The sequence below is a fragment of the Apium graveolens genome, chromosome 3, assembly GCF_009905375.1.
Source record: "Apium graveolens cultivar Ventura chromosome 3, ASM990537v1, whole genome shotgun sequence".
Classification (NCBI taxonomy): Eukaryota; Viridiplantae; Streptophyta; class Magnoliopsida; order Apiales; family Apiaceae; genus Apium; species Apium graveolens.
The window spans coordinates 227,067,863-227,081,994 of record NC_133649.1 but is presented as its reverse complement, the minus strand read 5'-3'; positions in this window follow the sequence as shown (position 1 = coordinate 227,081,994).

Below are 14,132 nucleotides of genomic sequence, written 5' to 3'. Positions count from 1 at the left end.
CAATAGATGGATATGTAATAGGATTTCTTATTCAATTGTAACATATCTTCTAGATTGATTGTGTAGATGGGCAGTGTATAAGCACATGTTAGGTTTACACTATATGTGTTAGTTCGAATTGATATATCATTCACATAACTTAGCAGCTCTCAAGGATATCTGTTCATTCTTTGAGAGAGTATTGTAATCATTTTTTACTCATTAATATAAAAACTGTTCATTCTGTTGAGTTGCTTAAATCGATTTGATTGTTTAATTTGTATTCACCCCCCTCTACAGTTGACTTAAGGCCTAACAATTGGTATCAGAACTTGTTGTTCATACAAAAACAATTTAAGATCCACAAAATAATCATTAACGGCAGACAAAGAAACTCAACAAAATCCCCCCCACCACCAGCAACAAACCATATCAACCACAACATGAACATATATGATGCTATCAAGGTTTCAATCTTGAAGGTACATGAATATCCAAAATGAAAAGTCAAGATGGTCATGTGTCTGTAAGCAACAGATCCTGAATATCTGAACAAAATTTATGATGGTCCTCACAGGCCCATGAAGCTAGCTGTTGCTATTCCTGGTCAAGAGGAAAAGCTGGTTGACAAGGACAAAAGGACTACTCTCTTGAGGATCTTTCATCAATTATGAAAGATGCAAAAGTTAGACATCTTTTGCATAGCAGTCGTGATAGTGTTACGTCCAATGGGTGATTGGATGCAAAACTGCCAAAAAAAATTAGGACACTTCGGAGGTTAAGTGTCAAGACACTACTGCTATTAAGAAGAATAGGAGGACAATACTCACTCAGGAATGTGAACACTTTGACTCAAAAGCTGATGAGTCCTTGACTGAAATCTATGGCAGATTTCAGAAGTTGTTAATGACTTGTCACTGGTTGACAAAGAATATGATCTACAAGATTCTAACTTGAAGTTCCTTCTTTCACTTCCTGAAAAGTGGGACTTGAAAATCACATCTCTGAATGAGATATATGGTATTTGAAGACTCATGAACTGGAGATAGAGCAAAGAAGCAAGAGGAAAAGGGCCTAGAGCAAGACAGGTTGCACTCAGGATTGAAGAGAAAACAAAGGAGAAAGCTGAGAGAAAAAGCCATTTTAAAGGGAAGGCCATGATTGTAAAGTCTGATACTTAGTCATCAAACTCTAATGATGACTCAAACACTGATAATTATTCATACATAGAAAGTGATCATGGTAATAGTGAAGAAATTTTACAGATGGATGCTCTATTAGTATAAAGCTTCGAGAGAATGGCCTACAAAGACTTCAAGAAAGGCAAAAGGTTTTCCAAAAAAGGCTCAAGTTGTTCAAACTCTGATAGGAGGAACTACAGAAGAAACTCTGATGAGAATGAGACAAAGTCTGGAAAATTTGAAAAGTCAATTATAAAGTGTTAGGAGTTGGACACTTTGTAGATGACTGCAGGAAGCAAGAGCTAAGAAGAAATAAGCCTTAATTACAAAGAAGAAGAATTGGGATGATACATCAGAATCTGATGAGGGTGTCAACTATGCTCTCATGGCAAATGCTGATAGTGAGATTGAAACTATTAAGATGAAAGTACCTCAAATTACTCATGCTTTTGATACTAATGCTACTGTGAATTAAGGTCATTTCTTAAAACACTACATGTTAGTTATAGGGATCAAACACTTGAAAATACTAGAATCAAAATTGAAAACTCTGTCTTAAAGAGAAGAAATGATCATTTAGAAGCAGAGTTAGTTTTCATGTTAGAAACTCAAAAAGAAAGAGATGGTGATTTGTATGTTAAAGAAAAACTATTAGAAAAGCATGCTTATCTTGAAAAAGAATTAGCTAAAGAGAGATTATTAAGCTTTGAACTAATTCAGGAAAAACAACTCAGGGTTTAATAGAAAATGGTTGTTGGGTATCTATATTAGGTTATGCTAATAATCTAATTCTGATGAGATAACTGAAAAAGAAACTGAGAAGGTTAAACCAATAAATACTGATAAAAATTTAAAATTGAATAAGTCTCGGTTAAAGCCTATTAAGTTTAATTTAAGTGTTGATGCTGTTAAGTCGTTAAATGTTGGTTTAATGACTCAGAAACAGCTTAAGGAAAAGTTGAAGGAAATTGAAATGAAAAACAAGGGAAAACATGTAAATAGTATCACAATTTGTATTATGATTATTATGAACTGAAACCCTCTTTAAATAAAATAAAAGTTATTTTTGCATGTGTGAACTCTGATATTAAGAATGTTAGCATAAACTTTGATGTAAAGTCTTCTGCTGCAAATGTTAACAAATTTTAAAAGGTAAAACGATCCAAGCAAGTATGGGTCCTTAAAAACACTAATTAATTATTTATCTTATTGCAGGGTGACATGAAAAATTCTCTAGTTTTAGACAGTAGATGTTCTGGACATATAACTGGAAATAAATCCATGTTATTAGAATTTAAGGAGAAGGTTGGCCCCCGTATTTCTTATGGAGATGTCAACTTAGAAAAAACTTTGGGATATGACAAAATAAAACTTGGAAATGTCATCATTGAAGATGTAGCTCTAGTTGCAGGACTCAAGTATAATCTGATCAGTGTGAGTGAAATCTGTGACAGAGGTTATCATGTGACTTTTTATGAAGAACATCATGAGTTTTTCAGTAAGTCAGATGACAATGTTGCAATAACTGGTTACAGACATGGTAACTTATATGAATTAGGGTCTCCACAAGTACCGATGGTTCTGAAATATGTCTATTAGTATACTAATTGTGGAAGACAACTGGAATTAGTATAAAAGACTTTCTCATCTCAACTTCAACAACATCAATGAACTTGTGAAGAAAGATCTTCTTAGAGGATTTCCCAATGAAGTGTTTACTCTTGATGGCCTATGTGACTCTTTCCAGAAGGCCAAATTAAGGAAATCATTTGTCAAAAGTAATACTAAATCCTTAATTCTTGAACCATATCACTTACTTCATATTGATCTTTTTTATCCAGTAATGTAATGTCTATTCCAAAGAAGAGGTATGCACTTGTTAATGTTGATGAGTACACAAGGTACACATGGGTGTATGTTATGCACACCAAGGATGAGACTCCATCCATTCTTCTTGATCATGTATGGGAACTAAAAAAATGATCAACTAACAAAGTAAAAATCATTATAAGTGAGAATGGAACTGAATTCAAAAATAGCACTATGGAAGAATTCTGTAAGTACAAGGGTATCAAACAGGAATTTTCTGCCCCTGGAACTCCACAGAAAAATGGAGTTGTTGAAAAAAAACAGAATTCTTATAGAACCTGCAAGGACCATGCTTAAAAAATGGCAACTGTGCAAATTGTATGCTTCACACAAAATGAAACACTGATAAACAAGCACGGAAAAACACCATTTGAGATGATGAAAGGAAAGAAGCCAAGTTTGAAGTACTTTTCACATCTTTGGCTACAAATTTTTTGTTGTCAAAAATTATCCTGAACAGTTTATAAAATTTGATCTAAAAGCTGATGAAGACATTTTTGTTGGATACCCACTGTCAATAAAAGCTTTCAGAGTTTATAATCTGAGAACAAGAGTGGTCATGGAATCTATTCATGTATCTTTTGATGAAAAAAATATTACAAGTCTTGAAGATGTAGATGATCATGAAGAGTTGAGATTTGAAAAAAGTACCATTTGCTGAACAGTTAAATCCTGATGATCTGACAAACTCTGATACTGCAAATCCTGATATCACTTTAAACTATGATGAACCACCTGCTAGTGGAAAATTTACAAATGTTAAAGCACATGTTGAGGGGGAGCAACAAAATCCACATCAAGATTCAAGTTCAAGTGATTTAGATCAAGAAATATTAGTAGATACTCTATCAGACTCTGATTCCTTAAAAACTGATGAAACAAATACTGATAATGGTGAAAGCACTAATTCAGGGGGGTTTTAGGAAATAATGATGGTTCACAACAAAGTGAGACTAGAGACTTCATGGATCAAGGGGGAGGCTCTACTTCAAGAAGTCAATTTTCTTCTACAAGAAAATGGACTAAGTCACACACACTTGACTTAATTAGTGGAAATCCTGATAGTGGTGTCAAGACAAGAAAAGCCACTCAAAATGAATGTATCTACCATTCATTTCTATCAAAACTGTACCTAAGACAATGGAAGAAGCTCTTCAAGATTCTAACTGGATCACAGCAATGCAAGAGGAGCTCAATAAATTTGAAAGAAACAAAGTCTGGACATTGGTACTGAGACCAAAAAATAGATAAGTAGTTGGTAGAAAGTGGGTGTTCAGGAGAAGAGGGCACTGATTATGATGAGACTTTTGCTTCAGTTGCAAGGCTTGAGGCCATCAGAAGTTTTATGGCCTATGCTGCTCACATGAAATTGAAGATGTTCCAAATGGATGTGAAGAGTGCATTTCTAAATGGTGAACTTGATGAGGTAGTTTATGTTGAACAACCTCCAGGGTTCATTGATCCAAAATATCCAAACCATGTCTACAAGTTGGATAAGGTACTCTATGGACTAAAACAAGCTCCAAGAGCCTGGTATGAAACACTTGCTCAATTCTTATTGGAAAGTAGTTTCAAAAGAGGTGCCATTGATAAAACTCTATTTTATAAGTACCATGGTAAGGACTTGTTGTTAGTTCAGATATATGATGATGATGATATCATTTTTGGCTCTACTAATGATAAACTCTGTGAGAGATTTGCCAAGCTAATACAGTCTAGATATCATATGAGCATGATGGGAAAATTAAGTTATTTTATGGGATTACAAGTCAAGCAGACTAAAGAAGGGATCTTCATCAATCAAGCAAAATCTACCAGGAATTTACTTAAAAGATTAGGAATGCAAGATATTTCAACTGTTACAACTCCCATGTGTGGCGCCCTCCAAACCCGGTTCAGAAGTTTGGGGTCCACACACACACCTTTTTTATATAAACCTGCTTATAACAATAATAAAGACAATAATAATAATAATAATAATATGCAGTGACCCTACTTACCAACTACCACGGATCGCAACAGGTTAAATTATGCACACAAGCCACGCACACACACTTATATTACAAACGACCAAATCCCAACTATTCAAACTTACAACTGAATAATAAATATTCTTACAAACTTCACAAGCTTAAACTATCACAAAAACCTTTAGCTAGCTTATCCCGATCAACCTGGAATTCTAGCTCTCGCACTGGATTGGGGATCCTCACTACCAACAGGTTCCTTCTTAACTGGAAAAGAATATAAAGAAAATCGCACAAATGAGCTAACTAGCTCAGCAAGTCACATTGACAATACCGAGATTAAATAATGATCAAGCGAAATGATTTAAGGTATCAAGTGAAGAATGAATAATGATTTAGAATTGGATATTATATTTTCATTTTAAAAACCAAGGTTAGGCTGCTGATCAGTCACGCACTAACCCCGAGCAAGGCACACAACTCTGCTCTAATTACTGGATCCAAGGCACACATTGGCCTAACTTGACCACCAATCTGGTCTGACCACGAATCTGGTCCACAATTTTATAAAACAATCCAATTTTATCACAATAACAGAATAAACAATGTAAAGCAATAAACAGAATCATAAACAATATTGGTTTTCCAAGCATGAGAGGATTTCAATCTTCACAAGGAAACAATATGGCAGTTACAAGGAATGGCTATCAGCCGGTGCAAGAATCGGATAACAAAAGAATCGAAGTTTCAGAGTTACAAGGATTTGGTCTTGCAACGTATAAGGTACAATGGTTTGAGTATGTAAGCAATCTTGGTTCAGTGTTCGGTATTTAGTTTGTATGTATTTGTGGAGTAATATCGTAAGTTTGCGATTTGTATTTGGGTATTCAATAATCAATGGTTCCGAAAGAATAAAGTTTACAGCTCAAAGATCAATAACTGGAATCAAGGTTTAGGGTTCAGTGCTTCAAAGCACTTGCAATATAAACAGAACTATCAATTATATGCATCATATTGTGAGAAGGTTTAGAACACTTGCCTTGTATTAACTTGCTATACTTCACTAGCTTTCAATTACAACCTCTTATTCCTTGACTAGTTGCTTCCCTTTCCTACGCCTTGCCTCTTCTGCTCACATAGCATAAGTAACTATCAATACTCATCTTGTATGATTCTATTCGATATAAGCTTCTATCGACCCTTCGTTTTACCCAAATTCGATTTACAGATTGAAAGATACGATTAAAATAGTCATATGATATACACATACGCATTGAACATGTCAATTAATGCACATATAACACATAACACGTAAGGTGTTTGATGAAAATAATTTATCAAGGAAGATCTGATGTTAAAATGATTTTTCGGATATATAATATGAATTTTTAAACATTTTTCGGAATTTAAACAGGTCGTTGAATTATTTTAAAACATTAAATAGGGTTCGATTGGCCGAATCTGGCTTCAAAATAATTTTATAATAATTATCGAGCCTTGAAAACAATTTAAAATAATATTTTAAAGCTCAAAACTATTTTTGGGAATTTTTAAATCAAAAACAAATAATTAACTCTAATTAAATAATTAATTAAAATCAACTAATAATTAATTAAATCAATTAATCAATTAATTTTAGAATTAATTGACCAGTTAACTAATTAATTATTAACTAAAATTAATGAACTAATTAATTCAGATTTATTTTTAAATTAAAAATAATTTCTGGAATTAAAATAATTATTTTTAGGATTTTAAATAATAATAAACGAATTTCTATAATTAAAATAAATAGGAAATATGATTTTGAAATATTTTTAAAACAGGAATCCTAAATTTGCAAAGTCTGGAAAGTTCAGGGACCAAAATCGTTTTCAAAACAGCAGGGACCAAACTGCAATTTTCCAACCCTTCGCCGAAAAACACCCCTGTCTCGCCGGAGAAGACGAACTAGGGATGCTCAGGCCACCATCACCTCCAGATCACACCTACTAATCACCAGGAACTCAACCATGCAATCAAATCGTTCTAATATCCCCTAAGTTGGCTGGAAATTGGCCGAGAAACTCGCCGGTTCCGGCGAGTATTGTTTGCTTTGATTCGAGCAAACCAGGAATCGTCTGTTGATGTACTATACATGAATCAATTGCAAATTCAACAAGGAACATGATGCAATTAACAAAAACGTCTAATAACCCCTAGAACAGAAACCTCCAAATTTCAATTAAGAACATTCATACGGGTAATAAACCCTAATTTTAAAATTCGAAAATCAAACTCAATTTTGAACATGTTATTGAACTCTTAATCAATTATATAATATATCAAAATTATCAGGAGGAAAAGCTCTGCAACATGCAATCATCAAATCATCCAAACAATCACTCGAACAAAAATTCATAATTTAAATCAAAATAGTTTGAAAATAAATAAAAATATAAAAAATAAACCTTGAATTATGCAGTAAAACCAGTCCTGGAATCTGATAGTACTCCTCAAACCCTTCATTTTGGTTACTCAAGCTTCCCAAATAGAAATCAATAACACCTTCAAAAGCTTGTTTGATTCTTGAAAGTTTATATGAATATCTGTATTTTCTCTGTAAAACTATATAATTAACTGTTTGTAAATGATTTTCTGTACAAAATAAAATATGGTAAGGGATATTTATAATTACGGAATATTGGTACCTCATTGGATCATACTGTATATAAAATAGTATGTTTATTTGAGAAAATAGATCCAAAACGATACCGATTTTGGGATAATAATCCAAATCTGTACATTTTGTACTGCGGTCTTGATCTCAGCGCTTTGGTTACACGTATTATGAGGTGATAATTATAATTATAATAGTTTAATAAAAAGATCCTGTTTATCGAAAATACGAGTTTTATTGATTTACCACAATAATTTTGTATCGAAAATATCGCGTCGAGTCCCGCACGGGGAAAACCGTACGCCGGATCGAAAAAGTCAAAACATGGAAAATGCTCGGAATATTGCAATTAGGTTAGGAAGGAGTTCTCGGAAGAGTTTCGGGTTATAAAAACGTAAAAATGGGTGAGGTTGGCTGGTTCCCGATTATACAAAATAGTTTATAAATACTCGGAAAAATAATTTATTAAATTCATAAATTTTCTATAAAATCATAAATCAACATAAAAATTAATAGGAAAAAATGACAATTATCTATACTTTATTTTGGACAAATAAAAATTAAAATACTCAAATTATATCATATTTAAACATCCAAACACATATACCACTTAACAAATAATTCACAGAATAAATACTGAACATGTATAATATTAATTTATTAGCAAAAATAATTACACGATATATCCCAGATATTACATCCGCCCCCCTTAAAAGGATTCTGTCCTCAGAATCTCCTAAGAAAACAGATGAGGGTACTTTTCTCTCATATCACTTTTAACTCCCAGGTTGATTATTCAATCTTTGGGTTTCTCCACAATACTCTTACTAACTTTACCACTTTATTTCCTAACACTTTCTCTCTTTCTTCTAGAATCTCTATTGGACTCTCTACATATGACAAGTCTGCATGAAGTTCTATTGGCTCGTACTCAATTACATGCATGGAGTCTGGATTGTACTTCTTAAGCATCGATACGTGAACAACATTATGAGTGTGCTCCATATACGGGGGTAACGCCAACTCATAAGCTACTTTGCCAACACGCTTCAAAATCTCAAAAGGTCCGACATATCTAGGGCTCAGTTTTCCTTTCTTTCCAAATCTTGTCAGTCCTTTCCACGGTGACACTTTCAGCAATACTAAATTCCCTTCTTCAAATTCCATATATGTTCTTAATTGGTCTGCGTACTTCCTATGACGGTCTTGTGCTGCCATTAATCTTTTCTGGATAACTTTAACAACTTCCTTTTTCTGTTGCACCAATTCAGGCCCAAGTATCTTGCGTTCTCCTACATCATCCCAATATACTGGAGATCGGCATTTTCGTCCGTAAAGAGCTTCATAGGGTGGAATCCCGATACTGGCATGGTAACTGTTGTTGTAAGCAAATTCTACCAAGGGTAAATGCTCGTCCCAACTTCCTTTAAAATCAATGGCACAAACGCGTAACTTGTCTTCAATTGTCTGGATTGTTCGTTCAGTTTGGCCGTCCGTCTGTGGATGGTAAGCTGTACTCATATTCAATCTCATTCCCAAACATTCTTGAAAACTTTTCCAAAATCTTGAATTAAATATTAGGTCTCGATCATATACGATAGACACAAGAACTCCATGACGAACTACTATCTCTTTCAGGTACATATGGACCAATTTGTCTAGTGAAAATCTTTCATTTATAGGCAGAAAATGAGCTGACTTGGTAAGTCTGTCCACTATAACCCAAATGGCATCGTGATTTGCTTTTGTCCTTGGTAATCCAACTATGAAATCCATGGAAATGTACTCCTACTTCCATTCTGGAATCTCTAATGGCTGCAATAGCCCACTTGGTTTCTGGTGCTCTGCCTTGACCATCTGACATGTATAACATTTACTAACCCATTCTGCAATCTCTCTCTTCATATCTGGCCACCAATAAGTTTCCTTTAAATCTCTATACATCTTTGTACTTCCTGGATGAATCGAATACCTTGAATTATGAGCTTGCTGTAAAATTTCATTCTTCAACTCCGTTACTGGTGGAATCCAAATTCTAGAAGAAAACCTAAGAATACCTTGATCATTCTTTTGTGTGCACAACTCTTCACCTACCAAACGGTTGATGTTCTGATCCATTATCTCCTCTTGACACTTTTTTATCTTTTCTAACAACTCTGGATGAAATGTCATACTATACATCTTTGCTTCATCAGACTTGCAAACTCTGATTTCAAATTCTAATTTCTGAAATTCCTTGTATATCTCCTCGGGTATTGATAACACATTCAACTTCTCTTTTCGACTTAATGCGTCGGCCACAACATTTGCTTTGCCGCGATGGTAGTTAATCGTACAGTCGTAGTCCTTAATCAGCTTTAACCATCTTCTCTATCTCATATTAAGCTCCTTTTGTGTGAATATGTACTTTAAACTTTTGTGATCCATATAAATCTCACATTTTTTTCCCATATAGGTAATGTCTCCAAACCTTCAGAGCGAATACTATGGCCGCTAGCTCCAAATCATGAGTAGGATACTTCTCCTCATGAGGTTTCGGTTGCCTCGACGTATACGCAATAACCTTATCGTGCTGCATCAGAACATAACCTAGTCCCTTATGAGAAGCATCACTATAGATTACAAAATTTCCTTGGTCATCTGGAAGTGACAAAACGGGCGTCGTAATTAATCTCCGCTTCAATTCCTGAAAGCTTTCTTTACATTTGTCGTTCCATATAAACTTTTTATTCTTCCGTGTAAGCTTTGGCAATGGCGTCACAATCTTCGAGAAATCTTTAATAAATCGCCGATAATATCCCGCTAATCCCAAGAAACTTCTTACTTCTGTTGGTATTTTCGGCCTTTCCCAATTTGTAATAGCTTCAATCTTTGTCGGGTCCACTTTGATCCGTTCATTACAGACTATGTGCCCTAAGAACTGAACTTCCTATAGCCAAAACTCACACTTCGAAAATTCAGCATATAACTTTTCCTTCCTCAAAATTTCCAAAGATGTCCTCAAATGCTCTTCATGGTCTTCTTCTGTCTTCGAGTAAATAAAAATATCATCTATAAACACAATGACAAACCGTCCAAATATTCCTTGATAATTCTGTTCATCATATCCATAAATGCAACTGGGGCATTGGTTAATCCAAAAGACATCACTAAGAATTCATAATGTCCATACCTTGTTCTGAAAGCTGTCTTTAGTTTATCTTCTGCTTTAATCTTCAATTGGTGATATCCCGATCTCAAATCAATCTTGGAGAAGTACTTGGCTCCTTTCAACTGGTCAAACAAATCATCGATTCGACGTAATGGATACTTATTCTTGATTGTAAGCTTGTTGAGCTCTCGATAGTCGATGCACAATCTCATGCTTCCATCCTTCTTCTTTACAAATAGTACCGGTGTACCCCATGGGGATACACTGGATCTAGTTACACCTTTCTCTAACAACTCTTGTAATTGCTTTGCTAATCCCTTCATTTCACCGGGATACTAGTTCCGTTCCGGGTACTAAGTTGATTGCAAACTCAATTTCTCTATCTGGAGGAAATCCTGGTAAATCATCGGGAAACACATCTGGAAATTTATTGACTACCGGAATATCTTCAAGTTTTGCTGGCTCCTGACTTCTATCAACCACATATGTAATGTCGCATCCTTGCCGTAGCAACTTTTTAGCTCGAATCATCATTAAAAACTTCTTTGCTTTCTTCTGGCCATTAAAAGTTACCATTCTCTCGTCTGGCGTCTTTACAATTACCTTCTTATTACGACAGTCTATCTGAGCATCGTGCTTAGATAACCAATCCATTCCTAAGATAATGTCAAACTCTCCTAGCTTAAATGGTATCAAATCTACACAAAACTTATTACCAGAAATCTCAATTTCACAGTTCACACAAACTTGATTAACAGATACACGTTCTTGATTTGCTAATTCTACGGTCATTATTTCATTTAAATACTCAACTGGACAGTTTAACTTACTAACAAAATCTTGAGAAATAAACGATCGAGTTGCTCCCGAATCTATTAACACTTTGGTACATAAAGAATTCACATTAAGCGTACCTGCTACGACATCAGTATACTGGATAGCGTCCTTAACAGACGCATCAAAAACTCTGGCCCTTGGAGTCTCCTTCACTACTGGAGTAGATCCCATAATTCTCAATGCATTACCGACTGGGGCTGGTGTCTTGCAATCCCTGGCTATGTGTCCGGGCTTTCCGCACTTAAAGCATGTAAATCCAATGGATGGAACCCTAACTGCTGGATTCCGGGTAGGCTGGTCCTTGTTCACTTGCTCTCTAGCTGGCTGGTTACGGCACTCCCTTGAATACCCCTTCTGATTACACTTGAAACAAACCACATTCAACTTATTACAAACTCCTCCATGCTTCTTCCCACATAGATAAGTGGCATTTTATACCACTTAGAGCATCTCATAACGACTTGAATTGGTGTCTTGAACTCAAGTATTTTGTGTATTTGACGCGTTTTCTAGTGTTTTTGCATTTCAGGGTATAACTTGCTTAGATAGGTGGTTTTTATCAAATAAATCTTAAGGAAGTGCTTGGAATCAGTCTAGGGGTGATGAGCGAAGAAATCAGCAAAACCAGAAGCAAAATAAAGTATTTTCCAGAAGGGTAGCAGGCGGCCTCGCGCCAGAAGCAGGCGACCGCGTGCTAGCAAGCGGCCGCGTGGAGGCAGCAGGTGACCGCCTGTGTGCGGAAATTTAGAATCTAGATTTTATTAATTCTAGTACAATTGGGCTTCTGTTGGCGCTGGTTTTCTTGGGCTATTATATAAACCTTATGGGAAGACATTTTCTCCATCAAGAGCAAGGGCAAGAAGAATGAGAAGTCCGTTTTAGCACGCAACAACGAAGAAGAGGAAGCATACATTTATCTAGTGATTCTTTTAATTCGTTGTAACAGTGGATGCTAGTTTTCTTTATGCTTTGAACCTTAATACTCTTGTGACGTACTTCATTATTTATTAAGTATTTTTATTAGCCTTATATCGTTGTGTTATTATCATGCTTTCATATGAACCCATGGTGATGATGAGTTCTATTATGGGCTAATCGTGATCATGGGATCCTAGCGTATTTACTATGAAATTCTTTAGTTAATTGTTAAATACCTTGGTATGTGGTGATTGTATGATATCTAGTATAGGTTGTGCTTATTCGTCTTATATGCTTCACGAACATGTAAGATAGCCTGTTAAACTCTTATGAAGCGGCAGTGAATCTTGAGATTCAGAACTTGCCATGCTAGTATAGGTTCATGTATTGTATGCATGATTAGTGGGTAACTCTAACCGTTTTACTTGCCCTGTGTAATCATCATGAATAACTTGCACTTAAATCGTTATGTTGTCAAATTCTGTAGACATATAGGGTCTCAATATAATTGATGCCTATTCAACTTCTATCTTAATTGTGGATGATTGGTAGAATGGAATTCGTACAACGAAAGTTGGTATTTATCAGTTTCGTGTTGTTCGATTAGTATCATCACTATTACATGCTAAGGTTAATAACAATAACTATTGAATGGAGTAGTAATGAATTTATGATATAATGTGTGTTTAATATTGTTAATTTAAATGTTTAATTCTCGTAGTAATTATTAGTTAACCAACCTTAATTTTTATTATCTTGACATTGAAGAATATTCATACATTGGTGAGTAAGTGTTAATTAAATATAATTAATCAGAGTCTTTGTGGGAACGAACTAGAAGTCATTCTATATTACTTGCGAACGCGTATACTTGCGTGAATTATTTAGCGCCTGCTTTATGCCTAACAAGTTTTTGGCGCCGCTGCCGGGGACTCGGTGTTAATTTATTTAGTTTATGTACTTGCCATCAGTGGTCATTAGGATTCATTGATTAAGACTTGTTACTTACTGCTTCCGGTTGTGTTTCAGGTACTCTAGCAAGCGTTTATGCAAACACATTCTCGCACTCGCAAGAGAAATCTGGATGAAGCTGAGGAGACAGATAAAACTCTTGACTTTCCAGAGAAGATAGTTTTTGAAGATTCGGATAAAGAGAGTGAAAAGAAAGAACCTGAAATAATGGGTGATCGTCTAGCTCAAGCTGATCCAGCTCTTATGGACTTTACTTGGCCTAAAATTGATGACATTTAGTCCAGCATCATTCATCCGGCTATTCCGGGCAATACTTTTAAAATCATGTCGGGCACTATTCAGATGGTGCAGAATTCTGTTTCTTTCGGAGGGGCTGCGACTGAAGATCCCAACATGCATGTCAGGAATTTTGTCGAGATCTGTAGTACTTTCAAATATAACGGTGTTACTGATGAGGCTATCAAGCTGAGGCTTTTCCCATTCTCTCTGAGGGACAAAGCTAAGGACTGGTTACATTCTTTACCAGCTGGGTCCATCACTACTTGGGAAGATCTTGCACAAAAGTTTCTGGTAAAATTCTATCTAATGGCAAAAACTGT